We start from the raw sequence: 10,887 nt of genomic DNA on the forward strand, positions 1-10,887 counted from the left end.
GGAGATGCTTTTGCTCTGACTGGAATGTTCCACAGTGTGACATTAAACAGCTCTACTTTACATTTATTCAATTACAGGTGGTTTTACAGCTCAAAAATACCAAGAAAAACAACATTCTGACTGTGAGCGGAGTCGCCTCTCCACAGATCTAACCTGTACCTTGGTTTGGTTTGGACTCTATTTTATTTGAAGATGTAAAGATTTAACTGTGTAGTGTTAAAGAAAAAGACAACATTAAAACAGAAATGTGTCTCTGTGTGTGTAGTCCAGATGTGGAAGTTGTTAAATCACAATTGTAAAAGTTGGACAAGTGTTTCTAAATTTAAGAAAATGTACAAAAATAAAATAATGATGGACTACGTGACTAAGGAACATGTTTAAAGTTCAGGAAATGTAACTTGTTTTGGTTTTTGGGGTGGAGATTGATTAGTAAAGATATGTTTTGCTTTTGTTTTTGTTTTGTTTTTGTTTTTAATCTGTGAAAGGAGCAGGGTGTATAAGATTTATCTTTTTAAAAACATGAAAACCTGTCAAATATGTGTTAAAGGGTCCATATTATGTTACTTTCTGATCCATGTTATATTGTTGTTTCTTCATCACAAACAGACCTGGAGCTGTGTTTTGTTTAACTACTACTAATAGTAATGATAATAGTAGTAATAATAGTAGTTGTGGTATTAGTGATAATAGTAGTAGTAGTAATAATAATAGTACTAAAATTGCTAATAGCAGTAATAATAATAGTAGTAGTAGTAATAGTGATAGTAGTAGTAGTAGTAGTAGTAGTAGTAGTAGTAGTAGTAGTAGTAGTAGTAGTATTAGTAATAATAGTAGTAGAAGTAAAAGTGATAATGATTGCAGTAATAACAGTAGTTGTAGTAGTAGTAGTAGTAATAATAATAGTACTAAAATTGCTAATAGCAGTAGTAATAATAGTAGTAGTAGTAAAAGTGATAATGGTGGTAATAATAGTAGTACTAATGATAGTAGTAGTAGTAGTAGTAGTAGTAGTAGTAGTAGTAGTAGTAGTAGTAGTAGTAGTAGTTGTTGTTGTTGTAGTAGTAATAATAATAGTAGTTGTTGTAGTAGTAGTAATAATAATAGTAGTTGTTGTAGTAGTAATAATAGTAGTAATAATAGTAGTAGTAGTAAAAGTGATAATGGTGGTAATAATAGTAGTACTAATGATAATAGTAGTAGTAGTAATAGTAGTAATAATAGTAGTTGTTGTAGTAGTAATAGTAGTAGTAATAATAGTAGTCGTGGTAATAGTGGTAATAATAGTAGTTTTAGTAATAGTGACAATAGTAGTAGTAGTAATAGTAGAAATAATAATAATAGTAATCGTAGTAATAGTAATACTGACAGTAGTGACAATAGTAGTAGTAATAATAGTGATTATAGTAGTTATAATAGTAGTTGTAGTAACAGTCATAATAGTAGTAGTAGTAAAAGTGATAACAGTAGTAGTGGTAGTAATAGTAATAAAGGTAGTAGTAGTAATTATAGTACTTTTTTTTTTTTTGGCTTTTTTTAATAGATTTCTTTTTATATTTATTAAGGGGGTTTGTTTATTTATTTATTTTTGTATTATTTAATTTATTTACTTTGATGGGATATTAACAGCAAACATATAACATATACATATAAACATATAACATATAAAACTCTAAAATTCTACTTTATCATCGATGTTATAATGTTGTTTCCTCAGGGGAGTTGTGTTTTATTTAACACACAAATCCTGTATATTTAGGCTGTGTTCTTCTCTAAACACTCTGTTCCACCTTGTGATGTCACGTGGTAATACAGGAAGTGCTCGGCTTTGTTCTTAAACTCCACACACCTTCACTAAAATCGTAAAAACGTAAAAGTTAGGCGTAGGTGTTAACTTGAAAACTACCACCACATGACATCACAAGGTGGAACACAGCATTTCGAGCTTTGGAGATGTAGACGGACTAATAAAAAAAGACTTACTCACGAGGTAACGATTCTCTAACGCGACTTAAAGCTCAGAAGAGTCAGTTTTGCGTAATGTAGTAATGCAGGACCTTTAACTTTTGACGTCTTCCTCCTGAACTTTGAATCCCAAACCGTGTCTCGTCTTCTCTCGTCTCCTGTAGATTTTTTTTTTTTGGACAAGCCCTTTTCTCTCTCCTCACTGTCAAACGCAGATTTAAATGACCTGTTCCGATGCTAATGAAAATAAGGTTTGTGTAACGGCCAATCAAAAGAGAGAAAAACGCCGGGGCTATTAACTGTCAATACCTCCAGCAGGAATAGGGAGATTTAGTGTCCAATTTGCACCGGCAGCGTATCCTTTTCAATCACATCTCCAATATTAACACCAAGCAATAATTCTACCTGCTTTATTACAATGGCGGCTGTCCTATTCCATAAATCAGATACAAAGAGAAATAATCACTCACACAGGAAATCAGGCATGTCTTCTGCGAACCCAAATTGCAGACAAAATGAAACATTATTTTAGCACTTTCCGTTCTTTTGTGCGGAGAGGACAGGAGACATCTTGGCTGCTCTGTTCGTCCTTAACTTTTGAATAATAAAAATAATGAGAATTCGGCTTCAGAAATGGTGCGGCTTGTTCCTGAAAAGCCGGCGAATTCGAAATGTGAAATTCGAGATGGGGGGCGGGGGGGCATTTTGCTTGCAGATTTAAATGGTCACAGGTAAACGGTCGCCGGATTTATACAGCGCTTTTTCCCGCCTTCGAAGTGATTTGCAACGAGGAACCGCTCACACGTTCACACACACACACACGCTACATTCACACTGCAGCCTGAAGTGACCCAAATCTGATTTTTTTGACCCCTATGTGACCTGTATCTGATCTTTTAATGACACCGGACTGCAGGGCTTAAAGGTTGTATAGAGGATTTTTTTAAGGGAAGAGAAATACAGCGACAGTCCTTGTGCGCATTCAGAATTACTGTTGAAGTTTCCTGTCTAGAAGTAATTCAGCGACCGACGCGTCCGTTTTTAGACCCTTCGTCTGCTTCGGTCGCGCCATCGCTGGACGAGATCTCCAAGAATCACCTCAGTTTGGCTTTGCTACTTTTCCACTTCTCTTCTTCTTTCAGCGACCTCAAAAACGGACTTTCTTTTGCGGCGAAATGGTCGTGGATTCTCGTCCGCCGTCGCGACAAACTTTGTGCGAAATGCGAGGAAGCGACAGTTCGAAAATGCCTCTAAGAACCGCTGCGTAAACCACGTAATCCCCGCGCTCCGACGAGTCAGTTATACTAGGGAGTTTGATTGACAATCTAACAGCCAATAGAAAATGAGGGAGCCTCGTTTTCTATTGGCTGATGTTTATCTGGCCTCACTACGTCCACAGTTGATAGATTTTCGTTCTTTTTTTTTTGGTCATCATAATTACAAGGCTGCTGCGTCTCTGTAATGGTATTTTAATCTTTCACTGACAATTTGAAACTAAAAAAAAAATCCTCCATACAACCTTTAATGCTCAGTTCAGATTTTTTTTGTGAAAGCTGTTTTTTTTTTGCGAGGTTGTTCACATTTCCAGTTAAATGCGACTTGTATGTGTGTGAACTTAAAGACCACGTCACACACAGAGAGTTTACGGAAGTCACCTAAACACGGACGCGAGCATTGAGATTTTAAAGTTGCCGTCGTACCGGAGCCAGAACACGTACAGCTTATTCGTTTTAAGGAGGAGATTGAGAAAGAGAAGGACGAGGTTTTTGGCCACTGCGTTTTGTGGGGCAGCGGCAGCGACGTCCGTAGAAAGGAACGTGTGGTTGTGGCTTTCTTCCAGTTTCCACTTTCTTCAGTGCAGAATAGTGCCGTTCAGACTGAAGTCGCATGTCAAAAGATCGGATATGTATCGGTTTTAGGAGCGCATATCCAAGTGTCCTGGGTCGCATTTGAAAAAATCAGATCTGTGTCACTTCAGGCTGCAGAGTGAACGTGGCCTTAGATATGTGATCTTTTGTAATGCGACTTCAGTCTGAATGGCTAAGGCGCATTCATCCGACCTACACGTTATCAACAAGCCACAAATGTACACAAACTCCGTGTCACTGAAGCGAAGCACATCACCACTCTTGGCTACGTCTCCACATCCACATGTTCCTTTCAACGAACTGTCCCACAAAACGCCATGGCCAAAAAACCTCGTCCTTCTCCTTCTCAATCTCCTCCTTAAAACAAGTAAGTTGTTCATGTTCTGGCTCCGGTACGAGAGGAACTTTAAAATCTCCAGGTGCTCGATGCTTTGGACAACTTCAGTAAACACAGAGACGCTCGCTGCGGTTGACGTCGTCGTGTCTCCAGTGTCACATGTGGGACACTTTCGGGCCGTTTAATGTTCACACTGGAGTCACATACAAGTCACATTTAACTTGGAAATGTGAACGACCTCGCAAAAACATCAGATTTCACACAAAAAATCCGAATTGAGCGTTAAGCCCTGCAGTCTGAACGTAGCTTTAGAGATGGGATAAGTGTCTTGCCCAAGGACACAACAACAGCGTTCATCTGTGGGAGCTGGAATCGCACCGCCAACTTGTGGGTCAGTGGATCTAAGTGCTCCATCAATGATGTTTATGTCGAGAGCAAGAATCGAACTGCCAACCTTCAGATCAGCGGATAATAATAGTGATAGTAGTAGCAGTAGTAGTAGTAGTAATGATAGTAGTAATGATAGTAGTTATGATAGTGATAATAGTAGTAATAATCGGGATAATAGTAGTAGTGATAATAGTGATAACAATAGTTGTAATAATAGTAATAGTAGTAGTAGTAGTAGTGATAATACTAGTAGTAATAATAGTAGTACTGACAATAGTGATATTAGTAGTAGTGATAATAGGCGAGGCAAGTTTATTTGTTTAGCACAATTCGTACACAAAGTAATTCAAAGTGCTTAACAGAATAAGAAATACGTTAAAATCACAATAAAAACAAATCAAAACATAAATAATCAACATAAAATTAAAAAGAGAGAGAGACGTTAATTAATAATGAATAATAATAATTAATAATAGTTGTAGTAATAGTGATAGTAGTAGTAGTAGTAGGAGTAGGAGTAGGAGTAGTAGTAATGATAGTGATAATAGTAGTGGTGATAGTAGTGATAATAATAGTTGTAATAATAGTAGTAGTAGTTGTAGTAGTGATAATAGTAGTAATAATAGTGATAATAATAGTTGCAATAAGAATGATAGTAGTAGAAGTAGTAGTAGTAGTAGTAGTAGCAGTAGTAGTAGAAGTAGTAGGAACTGTAATAATAGTAGTAGTAATAACAGTGATAACAGTGATAGTGATAATAGTAGTTGTAATAGTAATAATAGTAGTAGTAATGATAGCAATAATAGTGGTAGTAGTAGTAGTAGGAGGAGGAGTAGGAGTAGGAGTAGTAGTAATGATAGTGATAATAGTAGTGGTGATAGTAGTGATAATAATAGTTGTAATAATAGTAGTAGTAGTTGTAGTAGTGATAATAGTAGTAATAATAGTTGCAATAAGAATGATAGTAGTAGTAGTAGTAGAAGTAGTAGAAGTAGTAGAAGTAGTAGAAGTAGTAGTAGTAGAAGTAGTAGGAAGTGTAATAATAGTTGTAGTAATAACAGTGATAACAGTGATAGTGATAATAGTAGTTGTAATAGTAATAATAGTAGCAGTAATGATAGCAATAATAGTGGTAGTAGTAGTAGTAGTAGTAGTAGTAGTAGTAGTAATAGTGATAACAGAAGTTGTAATAATAGTGATAATAGTTGCAGATTGGCAATTCCAGGTCTGAAATCATCCAAATAATTTTAGTGAAGCTGTGTGGAGTTTAAAAACACAGTAGAGCATTTCCTATATTACCACATGACATCACAAGGTGAAACAAAGCGTCTTCAGTTTGAGAGAAGAACTCAGCCCAAATTTACAGCTTTTGTGTGTTGAAACGCGTGTTGAAAAACGAAACAAAACACAACTCCGGGTCTGTTTTGTTTTTTTTTTGGACGGGAAAACAACATTTTACCGGCGTAAAGTAAACACGGGCCCTTTAAAGCGGCTAAAGCGTTGTTTTCCAGCTCTAACGTAAACACCATCGCTCTTGCTTATGCCGGCGCGTTCGCTGGAGGCTGCTACATGAAGCGTCTCCTCTGTCTTCTTAAGCAGGTAGCTGAGGCATAGTGTAGCGGCTGAGGTTAAAGCCGGCCCCGCGCGCGCACTTTCTCCAACGGCAAAATGTCCCAGCTCCATACTGTAAGAGGATTAGCGACTTGAAAAAGGTAGCATCCGTTTAATTGAAGGCTTAGCGGAGGCCGGCCCTGCCCATAACGGCGCAGTTTAAACCGGAGCTGCCTGTTTGCCTCCGCCCGCCTCCCTCTAACCTTACAAGACTAAACCTCTGCATTTTCAAGACATTTCTCAGGTTTAATCTCGTCTTGAACTGCATTATTCAAATCCTGTGATCTGTAATCCCCTCGCTGTAAAAAGGGGAGTTTGCGCGGGGGCTGTGTCAGTACTTCTTATGGGATAGTAACTGACTGAATGAACGCCTGATAAAAGTACAACTACCAGTGAGTTTAAAAGCTCAGAATGTCAAGTTTATCCATGTTTAGAGGGGTATTAGAAGGTTAAATTGACTTAATGTGGGTTTATTTAAAGGTGCATTGTGGAAATTTGCTGGTAGAGGCGCCGTCGAGTGCTTTTCTCCGCGGATGCAGATGACGTCGTTGCTTCGTTTGGAATGTTTCCCAGTGTGGTGTTACATCTTTTTATCCTCGCGGAGACCAAACAGACCAAGTTACAGGTCAGATCTGTGGAGACGTGACCCCCCCTCACAGTCAGAATGTCTGTTTATCTAGGTACTTTTGAGTTATAAAATCACCTGTAACTGAGTAAATGTAAAGAGCTGTTTAATGTCACACTGTCGAACAGGCAAAATAATGATATAATAATAATAATAATAATATAATAATAATAGTAATAATAATAATAATAATAATAATAATAATAATAATAATAATAGTAATAATAATAATAATATAAGTAATAATAATAATAATAATAATAGTAATAATAATAATAATAATAATAATAATAATAATAATAATAATAATAATAATAATAATAATAATAATAATAATAATAGTAATAATAGTATAATAGTAATAATAATAATAATAATAATAATAATGCATCAGTTTTATCAAGCGCTTTTCTGGACACTCAAAGACGCTTTCCAGAGCTTTATTCATTCACTCCAGACCCGGTGCTGGTAAACTACTACTGTAGCCACAGCTGCCCTGGGACTGACTGAAGGAAGCGAGGCTGCCAATCTGCCCCATTGGCCCCTCCGACCACCACCATCACTCACACACACACACACACTGCTTTCATACTAGGGAATGTGGGTGAAGTGCCTTGCCTAAGGACACAACAACAGTTTTTACAACTGGCGCCCCCCTGTGGCAACTGATTGTCCCAGTGTCTCCATCCAAGTACTACTCAGGTCCTTTCAGAGCTTCTGAGATCTGAAGGGATCAGGCTTTGACAGTCAGGTAAATATCCCCAGAAACAAGCTGACGGACTTTTCCCCCAGAAAAAGTTACACAATGCACCATGTATTTGAGCAAAATAAGTCTTGAAGTCAAAATAAGAGCGTACTCACATTGGGACTTTAGAACCGTACTATGCTCGTGCACGATAGCGTAGGGTTCTATGTTCCGCACTCACACCTGCACGACTGAACCGAGCCACAGCCCAGTGACGTCATCACACTGTGCTGTTTGTTTACATGTGCTACTGTAGAAAAAAAGTCCAGTGGCAGAAATATGTATTAAATAGTGAGGCTCATGTGTGTCCTCTTATGATACGTGCTCCTCTGTGAGTTTATAGAGATAAAAACAGTGAGAAGCAGTGAGGACAGCTGGAGACGAGAGCTAAACTTCTGTCTCAGTCTTTATTGTAGGTGAGTGCAGGTTTTCCTCATATGAGCGACATCAGCTCACCTGACAGAGCTCGTATGGTAAAGTCCTGTGTGTTCGTATATGAGCTTTGTGCTGTGATTTGGCCCACCTCCTCCAAACGCGCCCCAGCTGTGCAGTGGTTCGATTTCGCTCACACTGGACAAACGTACTGCGCTTTAGGGGAGATCCATGCTTGGACACGGTTCTAAAGTCCTAGTGTGAGTGCAGCCCTGCTGTGCACTGTCTGCATCTAATTACCTCCGCCAAGGAGGTTATGTTTTTGCCGGCGTTTGTCTGTTTGTCTGTTTGTTTGCTTGTTTTTTGTTTGTTTGTCTGTTTGTCTGTTTGTTTGTTTGTTTGTTTGTTTGTTTGTTTGTTTGTCTGTTTGTTTGTTTGTTTGTCTGTTAGCAACATAACTCAAAAAGTTATGGACCGATTTTGATGAAATTTTCAGGATTTGTTGGAAATGTGAAAAGGAAGAACTGATTTCATTTTGGGGCTGATCCGGAAGAAATCCTGGATTCTGGATCACTTTGAAATTTGAGTTAACATTGTGGTAAATGGGGCCAAAAATTTAGTTTCTCCATATCTCGGTTAATTATTGACCAAACCCCATGAAATTTGACTCGGGGATGGACAATGGGATCCTCTTTCATATTCCAAATTGAAAGATACGAGAGAAATATTTATGGAAAACACAATTAATATGAGGGGGACTGTAGTCCTTGGCGGAGGTCTGCGCTCTCTGAGTGCTTTTCTAGTTTTAAAGTGTTTTAGTTGCCTCGTTTACATGAGAGCTTTAATTCTGAATAAAAAATAATTTAATTTTGAATAAAAAATTAATTCCGCTTTAAAAAGACCATGTCAACACTTAATTCCTAACAAAAATGATTATTCGGAATTAACTTAATTTTACTATTACAGTTGTGACAAATATAAAATAAAAAGACGCCTTGTACTCAGCTGGTTCCCGCTGTAGCTGCTGAAATCGTGGCTCTCGCTCTAAAGGTCTTCGAACAACTGAGGGTGTATGTGATCTACCTGAGGTCCGATTCTCATCAAGTCTCGTGATAATAGCAGTGCCAAACCAAATGAAATGACTCATATATTGCTGTAATACAACGTATGATGGCACCTACACAAAATAAAAACATATTTTTCCCATATGAATTATTACACAGCCTAAATAAATCTGCAGGTTTGTGCGTTAAACCTGTGCGAATGAAATAAATCAGAAAATAGCGTCATACGAGCCCTTTAAAGACTTCAAAAACAACTCGACTGTAGAGATTGTGCATAAATCGGTCAATAACAAAACACTATTACAGCCCTTCCCTGTAAATACGTATCATTTTCTACTGTAACTCCCTTTTCTATCTGTAACCAGTGATATCATTCTCCACTATCAGAGTATTAGCCCGGCGTGATGACAGGGAAGACCGGCGCTTACGAGAAACGACTTCCACGCGGCAAAACACACAACGTCTGAACTGTTGCACAAATTGCTGGACTCTTGTGTAATGAAAATTATAGTCCATCTGTCAGCGTTTAGACTCTCCGCACACTCCCCCCCGCACCTGCGCCGGCCGGTACCCACCGCAAAACCTGTAATTGCGTCCATGATACGGCCTCTGTTTTCTATTGCGATTGATCCGGCGCTCCCGTGATTGCTTTCGGACCAATAGGAACGCGGCGTCGCCTTTAACGTTGGCGCCGACCCCTCATCACTTAAGGCTATAGAAGAGGCGTCCATGTTTTATTCAGGCGTCGTTCGGTTTCGTATTGTCCCGCGGGTGATTTTCGGCGATGAGGTTTTGAGGAGCTTTTTGAAGAGGAGTGATTGTAAATAAACGATCTTCTTCTGCTGAAGGGCTTGGATCACGTGGCTTCTCTCCGTCCTCGTGTTTTTTCTTTTGGTTGTTTTTTTTTCCTCAAATCGTTCCTCGCAGAATCGAAAACGTGATTCTACGTTAATGTGTCCAGAGAGTAGGGATTTTCTATCGGTAAAAGTAGAAATTTGGATTTATCTTTTACTCTCTCTGCTTCATCTGACCCTCCTCTCTACATCTTCTGCTCCTCTGACCCTCTCTTCTTCATCCTCTGACCCTCTCTTCGGCATCTTCTCCTCCTCTGACCCTCTCCTCTACATCTTCTGCATTTCTGACCCTCTCCTCTCAATCTTCTGTTCCTCTGACCTTCTCCTCTCCTCCATCTGATCCTCTCCTCTTCATCCTCTGCTCCATCTGACCATCTGACCTTCTCCTCTGACGCTCTCCTCCGCATCTTTCGCTCCTCTGACCTTCTTCTCTGCATCTTCTGCTCCTCCTCTCCACATCTTTTGCTACTCTGACCCTCTCCTGTGCATTTTCTCGTCCTGTGACCCTCTACTCTCCTCCGTCTGACCATCTCCTCTGCTCCATCTAACCCTGTCTTCTGCATCTTCTCCACCTCTGACCTTCTCCTCTGCAACCTCTCCTCTTCTTTACTCCATTTGATCCTCTCCTCTGCTCCTCTGACCTCCTCCTCTGACCCTCTTCTCCTCTCCTTTGCTCCTCTGACCCTCTCCTCTGCTCCTCTGACCCTCTCCTTTGTTCCTCTGACCTTCTCCTCTGTATCTTCTCCTCTGACCTTCTCCTTTGTTCCATCTGACCCCGTCCTCTGCATCTTCTGCTCCTCTGACCCTCTGTTTTGTATCTTCTGGTCCATCTGACCCGCTCTTCTGCTCCTCTGACTCTTTCGTCTGCTCCTCTTACCCTCTCCTCTACATCTTCTGCTCCTCTGACCCTCTCTTCTTCATCCTCTGACCCTCTCTTCGGCATCTTCTCCTCCTCTGACCCTCTCCTCTACATCTTCTGCATTTCTGACCCTCTCCTCTCAATCTTCTGTTCCTCTAACCTTCTCCTCTCCTCCATCTGATCCTCTCCTCTTCATCCTC

This window comes from Boleophthalmus pectinirostris, unplaced genomic scaffold (assembly GCF_026225935.1).
Source record: "Boleophthalmus pectinirostris isolate CB_2022bp ecotype Guang Dong unplaced genomic scaffold, ASM2622593v1 HiC_scaffold_9, whole genome shotgun sequence".
In the NCBI taxonomy this organism is placed as follows: Eukaryota; Metazoa; Chordata; class Actinopteri; order Gobiiformes; family Gobiidae; genus Boleophthalmus; species Boleophthalmus pectinirostris.